This window comes from Agelaius tricolor, unplaced genomic scaffold (genome assembly GCF_023055355.1).
Source record: "Agelaius tricolor isolate 1412-34295 unplaced genomic scaffold, bAgeTri1.0.p SCAF_5, whole genome shotgun sequence".
NCBI lineage: Eukaryota > Metazoa > Chordata > Aves > Passeriformes > Icteridae > Agelaius > Agelaius tricolor.
In genome coordinates this window covers 11,467,449-11,480,256 of record NW_027269265.1, presented here as the reverse complement: position 1 = coordinate 11,480,256, position 12,808 = coordinate 11,467,449, and the positions used below count along the sequence as shown (strand labels likewise).

The 12,808-nt window shown below is 36.0% G+C and overlaps 1 protein-coding gene across 2 annotated transcripts in view; it reads left to right on the top strand.

The window, feature by feature from the left end:
* Nucleotides 1-12,808, top strand: part of DIO3 (iodothyronine deiodinase 3) — a 114,778-nt gene extending 101,970 nt beyond the window's left edge. For both annotated transcript variants that reach the window (XR_011679124.1, XR_011679123.1), the window contains 3 exons: nt 9,567-9,787; nt 10,583-10,796; nt 11,435-12,808. The gene's annotated coding sequence lies outside the window, so the exon portion shown is untranslated. The remainder of the gene's footprint in view (nt 1-9,566; nt 9,788-10,582; nt 10,797-11,434) is intronic.

Genomic DNA, 12,808 nt, shown 5'->3' with positions numbered 1-12,808 from the left:
GAACACTAATTGGCTTTATTGCTTCAATTAAGTCTAAAAGTATAGGGATAGAATAGGAGGCAGCATTATTGATGACAACAATTAGTCAGGACTGTCAAATGTAAAACTTACTGCTAGCATTTGCAGAATTATGCCATACTGAGACCAGGAAGTAAAATTCATTAACTACAAAGACAGTATCTCTGACTTTGGAATTTCCTGAACTGCAAACTGCTGGAGCTGGGGAGAATATTGTGACTAAGTAACAATGCATTATTGCCCTGTTTGAACACTTTTTTTTCCACCAGCATTTTATTTTAGCCAGTGGCAGAGGTAGGAAACTGACCTAGGCTAACCTCTATTTCAACCTAGGACAATCATTCTCAAGTTCTTAAAATGGATCATAGATGCATAAAATCAATAAAGGCAGCATAATTCAAAAGGTCAAATAATATAAAAATATAATCCCTTTATATTATCATAATGAGGGGTGGTCTGAAGAAGACTCATTCTGGATAATTCTTTGAAAATAGCAGTTAAATTTGCACCAGGATTCAAAAAGGCACACAATACAAACTACTAGGAAAGAAACAGAAATAATTCTAAAACAACAAAAACTTACCATGTTCCCAACATGTATAAAGTATGCAGTTTTGACATTCCATCTCGGAAAAAAAGATCCTATAAAGCAATAGTTTTAACTTCTACAATCCTATAGTGTCTATAAAACTATGGAAAGAGTATCAAGGACAAATAAAAGTATGGAACACCTTCATCTGGCTGCTCAGGGCCTGGATAGGTGCTCTTTTCACTGGGTAATGAACTGGCTGGATGGCTGGGCCCAGAGAATGGTGGTGCCTGGATTTGCATTCAGGGATCAGTCTCGGGGCCAGTCCTGTTTAATGTCTCCATCAATGATCTGATGAGGGGACTGGGGACACCCTCAGTTGGTTTGTTGGTGCACATGATCTGCTGAGGGCAGGAAGGCTCTGCAGAGGGATCTGGACAGGCTGGATCGATGGGCCAAAGCCAGTGGTGGGAGGGACAACAAGGCCAAGTGCCAGGTCCTGCCCTTGGGTCACAACAACTCCTGCAGTGCTACAGGCTGGGGACAGAGGGGATGCCCACCAGAAAAGGACCTGGGGTGCTGGTGAATAGCAGCTGAAGTTGAGCCATTGTGAGCCCAGGTGGCCAAGAAGGCCAAGAAGGCCGAAGCCATCCTGGCCTGTGCCAGCAATGGTGTGGCCAGCAGGAGCAGGGCAGGGATTGTCCCCCTGCACTCGGCACTGCTGAGGTCACACCTCGAGTGCTGTGTCCAGGTCTGGGCCCCTCAGCTCAGGAAGGCCAGGCGGGGGCTGGAGTGTGTCCAGAGAAGGGCAATGAAGGGTGAAGGGTCGGGAGCACAAGTCCTGTGAGGAGCAGCTGAGGGAGCAGCTGCAGAGGCTCAGGGGGAGACCTTATTGCTCTCTACAGCCACCCAAAATGAGGTTGCAGTGAAGTGCAGGTGACTCTCTTTTCCCAGGCAACATATACTAGGACAAGGGGGAATGGCTTCAAGTTGTGCCAGGGGATGTTTACATTGGATATTAGGAAAAGTTTCTTCACAGAAAGATGGCCAAGCATGGGAACAAACTGTGCAGGGAAGTGGTGAAATCATCATCCCTGGAAGTGTACTAAATCCATGTAGATGTGGTGCTCAGGGACATGGCTTAGTGGTAGACCTGGCACTGTTATGTTAATGTTTGGACTTGGTGACCTCAGTAGTGTTTTCCAACCCTAATGATTTTCTTTTTCTATGAAAAGAAAAACAAAACACCGCAAGAGGCTTCTCTTTAAAAAATCCTGAAGATTGGAAGCAAAAGATGACTAATTTTAATGTTGGGATAACTAAAGTCATTAATGTAATTAAAGAGGCTAACAGAGAAGAATAATCTGATTTTTGTTGCTCTGCAAATAGTAAGGCTCACCAATAGAACCATCACATAGCAAGTGAGAAGCAATATTAAGCTATACTGACCTTTAGTCTCATTTCATGTGACTGATCTGATATTCTAAATTACATTTAATAAATGGGGTCAAGAACTTATATGTAAATATTCATATAAAAATAATATAAATAGAGCAGATGCTTACAATTATTATTATTTTATATACATTTATTTTTATGGAAAGAGCTACTTAAAGTGAATCAGATTAGCAATTAGAGTTCAGGAAAATGCCAGCCACAGTAGTTTCCTGTACATTTTTACACCTTCTTTTGAAAGCACAAATGTATCAGCAATTTTCAGAGACAGGATACAGGACCAGATGGAATTCTTATATTCAGATGAACATAAAGTACAAGCCTTTGAAGTTCTGATTTTTCACAATTCCTGAATAATTTTCATCTCATAGAGCTACATATTATTCCAGGCAATATAATTATAAGGTCTTGTTTATTGTTCTGTATTGCTGATATTTCTCAAACCTGTACCCCAGGACTACTTCTTTTAAAATATACTTCTTGTCATGTCCCACAGCCCAAGCATATCCATATTTACTTTTTCTTTTAAATTCCAATATGACTTGGCACACTGAGTAAACAGACTTAATAAGCTGAACTCAATCGTGACTTCTCCACTTACATTTTTTGGCAGAAAATGCCTTTCTGAGTTTCTATTTCAGTAAAATTCACTTAATACGTCCAAAGCTGTGTAGGCTTTGATCCACAATTACAAAGTTAATATATATGGAGAAAGAATAATGCTGGGAAAATGCTCTTTTGGCAAATAGAAGCTAGAGCAAATTAATCCCACAAATTTCCCACCTTTAATGAGTTCAAATCTTGCCATCATTAATAATACTGAAATAGTTATTAACATTTATATAAATATAATGAGAAAAGGTCTTTGGACCTGCCAGCAGGATCGAAAGCTATTGGAACTTTTATCACATGAGCAAGATCAAAACCAAAGCAGCTATACACATTGTTTTTCTCTTGCTTTAAGTAACTCCGTAGCCCAGGCATCTGATTATGGTCTTGACTTAAAGTCCTTGGCTATAACCCAAAGACAGGTTCAAATAAGGTTCTTTGATTCCACAACCATGCACATACACACGTTCTTTGAATCCACTCTCCCTGCAACAGGAGTCAACAGGACTTAAGGGCAGAATTTCAAAGTATGCCCAGCACATTGCAGGATGTGGCCCTCTATCCTTATTTGACCCTTCTTCTGGTTTACTTCTGTTTTTACCAGTTCTACTAATAATGTCCAAACCTCACTGATGCCTACTGCCATCTTTCCTTGAAGTCCTATACAGCACCTATCCCCAAGTTACTATAGTTGTTTCTATATTCTATATCATTAATTTTAGAAACTAAGATAATTCTGAAAACCGAGAATTAAAATTCTCACTTGAATTTGAAAGGTTGGGAAATTCTTTAGTAAATACATAATTTTTCTGTGACATATTGTTCTATTATAGTCTGCAAGGAGATGCCTATTTATCTTTAAAATTATCAGGACTGAATTCTCATTGCTCGTGATCCTAAAATGTGGATTAGAGTTTATCTTATCATCCAGTTACTCTAATTTATTCAGACTGGTAATCTGTCTAAACTGAAAACTTTCTGCCTGTGTCTTTAGGTTCTCATTCAACACAAATGACAGCGTTAGATTAGTGGGGAAGAGGAATGATGTACCTCTAGAGCTTGTTCTGACAGTCACTTAAGATGCATGTCTGTATCCAGGACCTCACAGACACCACAGCAGAATTCAGTAGTTTATGCACAGCAGTTTTACAAACTTAGTGGTGATGAGTGCATTAAAAATTAATGAGTCTTCTGGACTTCGTTTATTGATCGTCAGATTATTAAAATTTCCTACAAATCAGTCACCAGTGCCCAAAGGTTGCATTTTTAAATGCATGTTTATATAGTGAAACAAAAGTGACTTGAGCTTCTGGGAAGTCAGTCAGCAATTTGACTGTTTGTGAGTCTACAAATCTGTGAAGGAATTACATTTTAGCACCTAAGCTTGCAAAAATGAGTTCAAATGTTTTGGACTTTATTCTTAGAGGTCATACTGCATTTAACTATGTAGACATTGAGCTTATCAATTCCCTAAAATTTCTGTTAATAAAGTAATCGATACATTTCCCACAAACTTTTAGAAGAGACAGGACAGAAGTTTATCTGATTAGAATCTAAATTATGGAAACAGAAGTGCAGAAGGATTTTTCATTACTGGCTTTTTAACAAGAATGTTCCTAATTTCAAGAAGCTAGGTAAAAGGAAGAAAAAGTTGTCCTCCATTTGAGAGACATAAATTGTTTAAAATTTTTGAAATTGTTGCTGTTAACATAAGTATAATCACTTTGTGTTTTGTTTCCAAGTAAATTAAAAATTGATTTGAGTTTTCATCTTTCCACAAGTCCATTAGTAGCTGTGGAAAGAAAGCAGCCAGCAAGACAAGGGAAAAGCACCCCTACTGTAGTATTTGACACTCAAGTTAATACATCCCAACTTCTTCAACAAATCTTTTTAGTGTTTAACCATCACAGCTCCTTTCCAGGCCTCTTTCTGTTCATCTGCAAGAGATAAAATACTATCAGAGTAATCAGATGTTCACTATATCAATATTTTTAAGTGCTTTCACATTCTTAGATTATTGTCACAAAATAAATTTAAATTGCTACATACAACTAGCAGAGTCTTTATTTAACAAGTCTCATGAGATAGTTTATTAGCAAATAAATTCTCAGTGAGAAAATTAGCACATTGCCCACACAATAATGTATAAATTCAATATTTTAAGAACTCCATTCATAGAATCATCTCTTTTTTGGAAAAATTGGCACTAGAAATTGCTTAGCAGAAGTCCCTACTATTGTTATTTGCACTATAACCCATATCTACTGCATTATTAGTGCTAGTACATTAATCATAATTATTAATAGATTATTATTAATAGATACAGTAGGTGACTCCTGCACGCTTGTCAGAAAAAGTTATGGTGTGCACACCAAGTCATACATTACAGATGTTGGATGATGTTACAATATAACATTATATCACATTAAATACAGTCCAGAAAATGAACTAAAATAAAAAGATGGATGGCAATACCCTGTAGAAACACTACTTTCCCAAAGTTTGTCTTATACACTACAATGATTTTCTACTTTTAAGTACAATTTAAGAGACAGAATTCTACAATCTGTTTTAAAATACTTAAAAGACAGATATGAACGATGCTCACTACAGAGTTTTGGAGCCACCAGCACCTTTGGAGGCAAATAGTAAAGCTGAATGGTGTAATGGTTGTTTTCAATCAAAATTTATTGTTCTTATCCCATGTAGGAACTGCAATTTAACATATGTCACAGCTCACTCCTTCCAATGAATCAGTGGTAGAAATCCTAAAAAATGCTGACAACTGTCTTCTCAAATTTGATATTGCTGCACTATTGCTGATCTCAAAGCAGGCAATTGATTCACCTTGATTCAAACACACTTTTTAATCTATATTATCTAAAATAATTATTGATATCTGTCCCTAGTTTTGGAGCATTTAAATGTAATCAGTTTCCAAACTAAAGAGCATTTTCTTACTCAAACACACACAAAAAAATAAGGCCAAAACAACTACAAGAAAATAAAAAAACTTCAATCTGAAGCACACTCCATAGTGTTACATAAGCCATAGGCACACATGTCCAGAATGTATAAGGATATTAGGTCTCTAAATTTTAATAGTAAATATTCTTTCATGCATAGTTTACCTCATTCTTGACTTCACTCAGTTTTCAGAATCCTACTTTTGATATGAAATCAATTTTTGTTTTTCACTGAAATCAGTGAGGAATTCAAGGAAGAAAGAGGCAAGTCAGAGAAAAAAACCCAACTCCGTGGATGTACCACTATATTAAATGGACTAAAACAAATTAAGAAAAATTTTAAGCAGTCAAATAAATGCTAAGTGAATTTAAATATGAACATTCTAGAAAAACAGAAGTTGTAACATACTCTAAAAAGCACCTGATTCTTTGATTGCAGACTATTTCTATGTACTCAAAATTCTCAATAACAAAAAAAAAAAGGAATGAAAGGGTAAAGAGAGCACAGTAAGGACAACATCTTGGGTTCCTCATCCGGGTGTTTTTCTTCTGCTGATAAAACTGAAAGGAATGCACATTCCATTAAACACTTCCCTGTACAAGTCAGTTACTCTAAAACACCTTTGGGGGCACATTTTGTGATCCATTCAATATAATCAACTCTTACAGTCTAAGCTAGTGGCTAGACAACTTTGAAGGTCCCTTCCCTACAAAACCATTCTATGATTCTATGAATTGAGAAGCAAGCACAGAACATGAGCAAAACAATTCCAGCCTCATGTGGATCATAACTAAGGTGAAGAATTTGACTGGTCCTCTATCTGTAATGCTGCAAGAGCTGATGTAAAACTGAATTTAGAATCTGAAAGTTCTAAGGTTCTCCCTGCTGGTCCTTTGCCAAAAAACTCAGCCCATTATCATTAACATATTTTGAATCATCCTTCAGCAGGCAGTGCTTACATATAAATCTGGTTATTTGCTGTAGTGAAGCTCAGAAACATAAAATCCTGCCCTTGGTCCCCACCCAGGTATCCCCTACTATAAAATATCATCTATTCAAAATTCTGAAGTTTTTTGTGCCACTTGCATAATTAGAAAGGAAGAAGAAAATATGCAGTTCCTTTTAGCAACAGGAGTACTCTTCTACAAATCTCAATTCTTTTTTAGAATGATTTGATAAATCTGTTAATGCCAGTGAGAATTCTGGTTGTGAAAGAACAGCCACATCAGGGACTAGTCCAGAATACAGAAAAAGCAGAGAACTGTGACTAATATTGTTAATGCCTCTTTACACAAGATTACAGAGTCACATTCTCAAATCCTGAGGGGAATTTGGCTTAGTAGTTCACCCTCTCTGATACTTTTAAAGAACAGAATGTAAGGTGCTAAAAATATATTTTTTTGGCAAGAAAATAATCTGAGACACTCCTAGGGGTAAAATAATTTCACAGTAGGGGGGTGCAGGCACAGGAAACAGTTTGGAAGGTAATAAAGAAACTGCAGTTTGTTGTGATTAACAGACAAAATAAAATTATGGAGTCATGTTCTCCATTCCTCAAAAGAAATGTGATTGATAACAAACTTTTTGTAGAAAGTATCTACTTAACGTTTTTCCTTTGAGTAGTAAATTACTTTAAATAGCAGTATTATAAACAACAGGCATGTAATGAAAAAATGGTTAGAATGCAGACTCCCATGGGATTTTTTTAACTGTCTTACAATATATCAGAAGCCATGAGTTTCTTTTATTAGCTAAACAAGCAAAAAAAAGCACACAGCATATAAGATTAGTATTTAGTTAAACATCTTTAAAAGTACTATTTGACTTATATTGTTAATTCCTCTATTCATAAGTTTGTGTTCTCAGACTGTAAAGGAGCATGTGGAATTTAATGATTGATTTTTAAAGGCAATACCAATGAAGAATGGGTATCCTGTACTGAAGAGAACAGGAAGTGACATAATTACTGAGAAAAAATTAAGAATTCATATTAGATTATTATATCAACACTACGGCACTACTTGGTTTAGGCAAAATGCTTCTTATTCTTAAAGCACTTAGTCCTCTCACACTCTGTTACCAGCAATTTTTGTAGCACTGTTTCCCAGGAGAGACCTGCTGAAACACAGAAATAGGCACTCCCTGGAAAAGCTGTGTGACTCCTCTGTCTGGTAGCACTTTTGTTACACAATATTTTGACCAAAACATTTAGAACTCTTGCTTAATTTAGAAAGTTGTTTTTATTTCATATCAGTTTCACTTGTTAACTTATTCAAATATAGAAATATTATCTCCCATCCCAAACCAATATGTCAGTGACCATATTCTTCATTCATTCCTGCACTCAGCAACTTCTCTTTCAGAGAAGGGCAGTAAAAAACATGCAACCAGAAATGGTTCCATTTTCAAGCTGAAAAACCAACTCCCCCATCACATCAAAAGATTCTTTAATAGCAAAGGGCTCCCAGAGCCAGATGAATGATTTTCACAATGGTGAGTACTTATTCTCTTATTCTTATAGTCCCAGCTCAATAAACAGGACAACTAATTTTTTAAGTGCCCTTATTCTGGCCTTCTGTTCTACTTGGTAATAAATTAGTAGGGTTTTTTTGTTTCATACTACTGACAGTATGTAATATTAAAAAATGAGAAGGACATAGCTTCTTTTTCAACATCCCCAGTCAACTTCTCTTTCCCTCATATAAGATTTAAAATCTCTATGAACATGAACCTGTCTGTAGCCTAGGTCTCCACTGAATCTCAGGAGGAGCTATGACTTTCACAACCCAGATTCTGATTTATACCCTATTTAGAGATATTTGTTTGAAAGTCAACAATGTGAAAAAATATTGCAGTATTTTTTCCTCACAAATTCCACAAAGCTGTACATTGAAAACAATTTAATTTTCAAAAAGTATAGCTCACAAATTGTTACCAAAAAATACACCACCATATAAAGTAAAGTATTCAGTAGTAAAATAGATTTTTTTTTAGTAAACACTTTTTTTTCCTGACTTCATATTATGGAAAATCACAAAGCTTTTTTATTCTAGAAAGATGAAGCAGCTGGTGCAGAACCTGACTGGAAAAAGGATTCTGCTCTCTGTAGTTCTATAGTATAAAAACTACTTTACAGCTACACTTCATTGTACTTTAGGCTCTTATGCAGCCTATTCAAATCAAATAAATTCTCAGCACATGCTTATATGATCTGTCTATTCAATTTATATTAAAAAGTAATTCTTAATACTTTCCAGATATTTAGCTTGGGCAGCAATACACATAAGAGTGAGCTGATACTTAATAAGTTTTGCATCAAATCTAAATTACAGCAACTGAAATCAATGAAGACAGATTTTCAGATTTGTTGTCATAGCCCTGCCACATGCAGTTGGTCTGCTTTCTCTCACTGGAGATCTCAGGGTCCTTTGTTGAAGACTGATTGCTTCCAGATGCATGGGATAGTGTCAGTGGAGAGAAAGAGAAGGTATACTTCACACTGGTGCAATTGAAAAACACACTCTGCAAATCAAAGTCAGTTCCTTCAATGTATTTATTTATCCTCTCCTCTGTTACATGCTGAAATATTCTTTCTTATGTTTTTTAGTCAAACTCCAGAAAAACTGAGACTTTTCACCTGCACAATTTCTTAGCCAAGGGACTCTGTGCTGCCCTATTCAGGGCAAGACAATAATCCTATATCCACTGGAGAACACTGGAGAACACTGCCCTGGATTGCATTCTGGAAGCCTTCTGAAAAGTGACACATTTCCCATATGAAAGATCTAATATTCTAAGCACTGCACACATCATTACACCATGGCAGGGGCTGTGGTTATTAGTGGGAACAGAGCAAAACTGTGCCAGACTGCAAGTTCACATTCTCCAGATCATTGGTGTGCAACTGCTACCTGCACATGACATTGTAGCTCTGCATTGACCTGTGAGAAATACATCTGATGATTTTATTTCCTGTATTTCTTTACAGATTTCTAACAGAAGTGAGCCCTCTGCCATTATTGAACTCTCTTTTTGTGCAAATCAGCAAGCAGCAGGAATTTCAAAGGAGCAGATAAAATGAACCATGTTATAGGTCAACAGAGAAGGATATTATCCAAGGAGCTTTCACTATTCTTCCTGAGTTGTCTGCCCTGCTAATCCATTTCTGCAGAGCTAGCAGTCAAGCTCCACTGGCAAACAGGATATTGGGTAAGAAAGTCTGTGTTTATTACAGAGCTCTTCTACTGTCCATTCTATACTTCAATGAAACACTGAGAAAACTCTGCACTGGAATACAAAGCAATAAACCGTGAGACTACACAGCCAAATATAATGTTTCCAAATGTTTCAGAATAATTCTTAAATTCCTACATTTGTATTTAAAGTGAGATTCTTGCAATTATAAACATGTGACACTGCAAATTATAATTATACATTTGGTTTTATTGTACTTTTTATTACATGAACTTTTTTCAGAAGAAAACTTTAAAAGGGTAAAAACGTACATAGAAGACAACATTTCAAAAAACACGGTCATCAAGGGTATGCAATTTTCAGTAACATAATATCAAATTAATTTGGTTTTAGCCAACAGGAACACTAAAACACATAATAACCCATATAATACTAAAACTATTTTCTTATGCCATTAAATTATTAGTTCTGGATACACAGAATCAAGAAACACAGAATTCAAGATAGTCAGGGAAGTGGAAATAGAAATAGGAGACAGATTCACCTGGTAGTACAGACCTATTGAAGAGAATGTGGAACTTAAGTAATTTTTTTTATTCTTTCTACATCACAGGCTTATTTTTACACAGCTCAAGAGATAAAGAGAATTATTTTGGTCCCCTAAGATGTAGGACCTGTCTTCATATAAACAGATCACAGCCTGTCACAAACACAGAGTTCCCTTTTACAGATCCTCTAAAGCCTTTCCCCCAGGATATCTGGATATTATTTCTTCCTGACATAACTCTTTATTTCTTCATTTATCTGCAGAATACACATAGCAGAGGCAGAAATTCTGGGACTGCTCTGCATTTCACATGGACAATGTGAAAGCATTTGGAGAAGAACTAGAGGAAAAAAGAACAAGTCAATCTTCACTGGCAATTCAAACATTGCCAAAAAAAAATCACTGGATGGTGCTTTCTGTCATTGGCCAATCTGAAATGTAACTTCTAACTGAATTTTTGGGGACTGGAGACATACAGTTAAGTCATGAAACACAGTGTTATGCTCTGACATACAATTTTTTGTCACTAGCAATGTGAACTGGAATTAAACTCATGAGTCAGAAGTAAGAGGATCCATAACTCAGTGTAAGCCCCTGAGTAAGACCTTTCAAGTGTTGTAACATCTGAACTCTTGGCATGGTGTTTCTAAAATAACAGCCTTCACTCATAGTTACATCTGACCCTCAGTGGTGCACTAATTACAGTACTACTAGTTCTTACTGACACCTTGAAAATAGTTGTTGCTTCTTTCAAGAGAATTGTTTCTGTTCTATAGCTACAGTTATGTTGTCACAAATTTGCTGTTTTCCTATTGCAATTTACCACTGCAGTTTACATTACTATAGCAAACACTGCTCAAGTGGATTGTGGAACAAAGGCAAGAAGACATTGACTTCTCTCTGTGCACATGACCTGTCCAAATCAAGTATTTCCTTTGGTCCAAGTACAGACCTCAGAGCGAAAAAAAAAGGCACTGCAAAATTTTTGCAATATAAATTGAATGCTGGAGAAAAGAATACTGCATTTTTATGTTCTTTTTTTTTTTTTGCTTTTGTTTTTTAAGAACAACTCACATGGAAATTAACAAAGTATTTACTTTGAATTCTTTGTACAGAACTGAAAAGCAACTTGGCACAGTAGGAACAAATACACTTGTGAATTTAAAAATTACCTTATAAAAACAGGTAAGTTATATGAATGATATCATATATATCAATGCTAGTAGAAGCCCTTTAGTATCCAGTGCTTACATTTCATGGAGCATTAAATGGTAACATTTAAAAGGAATAATGCCACCTCCTAAAACATGTCTGCTAAATCTGGGTATGGAGAAGAAAAATGGAAGCATTGTTAAGCCAGGTATGTGGTCCTCTCACTGGACCTGATACACAAGTGACCTGGCTGTGTGTCAAATGGTAAAAGTAAAAGTAAAAAGTAAAATCAGAGCAGTGGGAACATCAACATGTTCATTCCAAACTGTTCTGCTTCTCACTTGCTTCTCTGTTTCCTGCTTCCACTTGGCCTTGGATCTATGTGGGGCATGTATGAATCATGAAGCATCAAAACCTCATTATTCCCAAAATACATGATGAAATATTTAGATAAGATTTCTGCAAAATGTGTCAGAATTGCTAAAAAAAAACAAACTAAAAAGACCCCCTAACAACACAAACACACACAGAAAAAAACCCACACCAACCAAAAACCCACAAAAAAGGTGACATAGGATTTTTAGCATAGAAAAATTTCCAAACTTCCAGAGCAGGAATATTTTTAGAGAATGAGTGAGAAATAATTTAATTTTTTGTACTATCTATACTCACAGTAAGCAAATACACTTTCAGTCTAGACCAGCCCTTTTAGTGAGTAAGTTTAAAAAACTAATGCATTGAAATCTCAGAGTTTGCTCTCTTACACAAAATTTTTCCTTTCTGTATTTTTCCTTAACCCATATGCTGGATTTTTGAAATTTCAAACCGAAAAAAAAAAAAGAAATTAAGAATATTTTATATGCTTGTGGATAACAATATCTAGAGACACTCTCACCATGAGAGTTAGACTTTAACAGCAGTGTTGAAAAGGAGACTAAAAACCAGCTGGTGGTCAACCATGTTAAACACAGCACCTATGAAAAAGTGACCACAGCAGAATACAATTACATAAGTTCAATAGTCTGGAAAATCACAGGAAATCATATAAATATACATATATATATATATATTCTGCTAAAATATATGTAGTGCTGCTGATGCTGGTGGTTGAGTACATGTCATCACTTTGTATGCAGCATTCAGTTAATTGCTCCTTGTTGTGTTATGCAAATCAAAACTCTGAATTTATGAATAATAACGATGACACCCCATCTTTTCAACACACGGAAACCAGTCCCCAGTGCTGGAGCTGGAGCCTTGTGTTAATGCAATCTGCCACTAGAGGATAGTGTTGCCTTATGGCTATGCACACACGTTAGGTTCAATGAGTACATGAA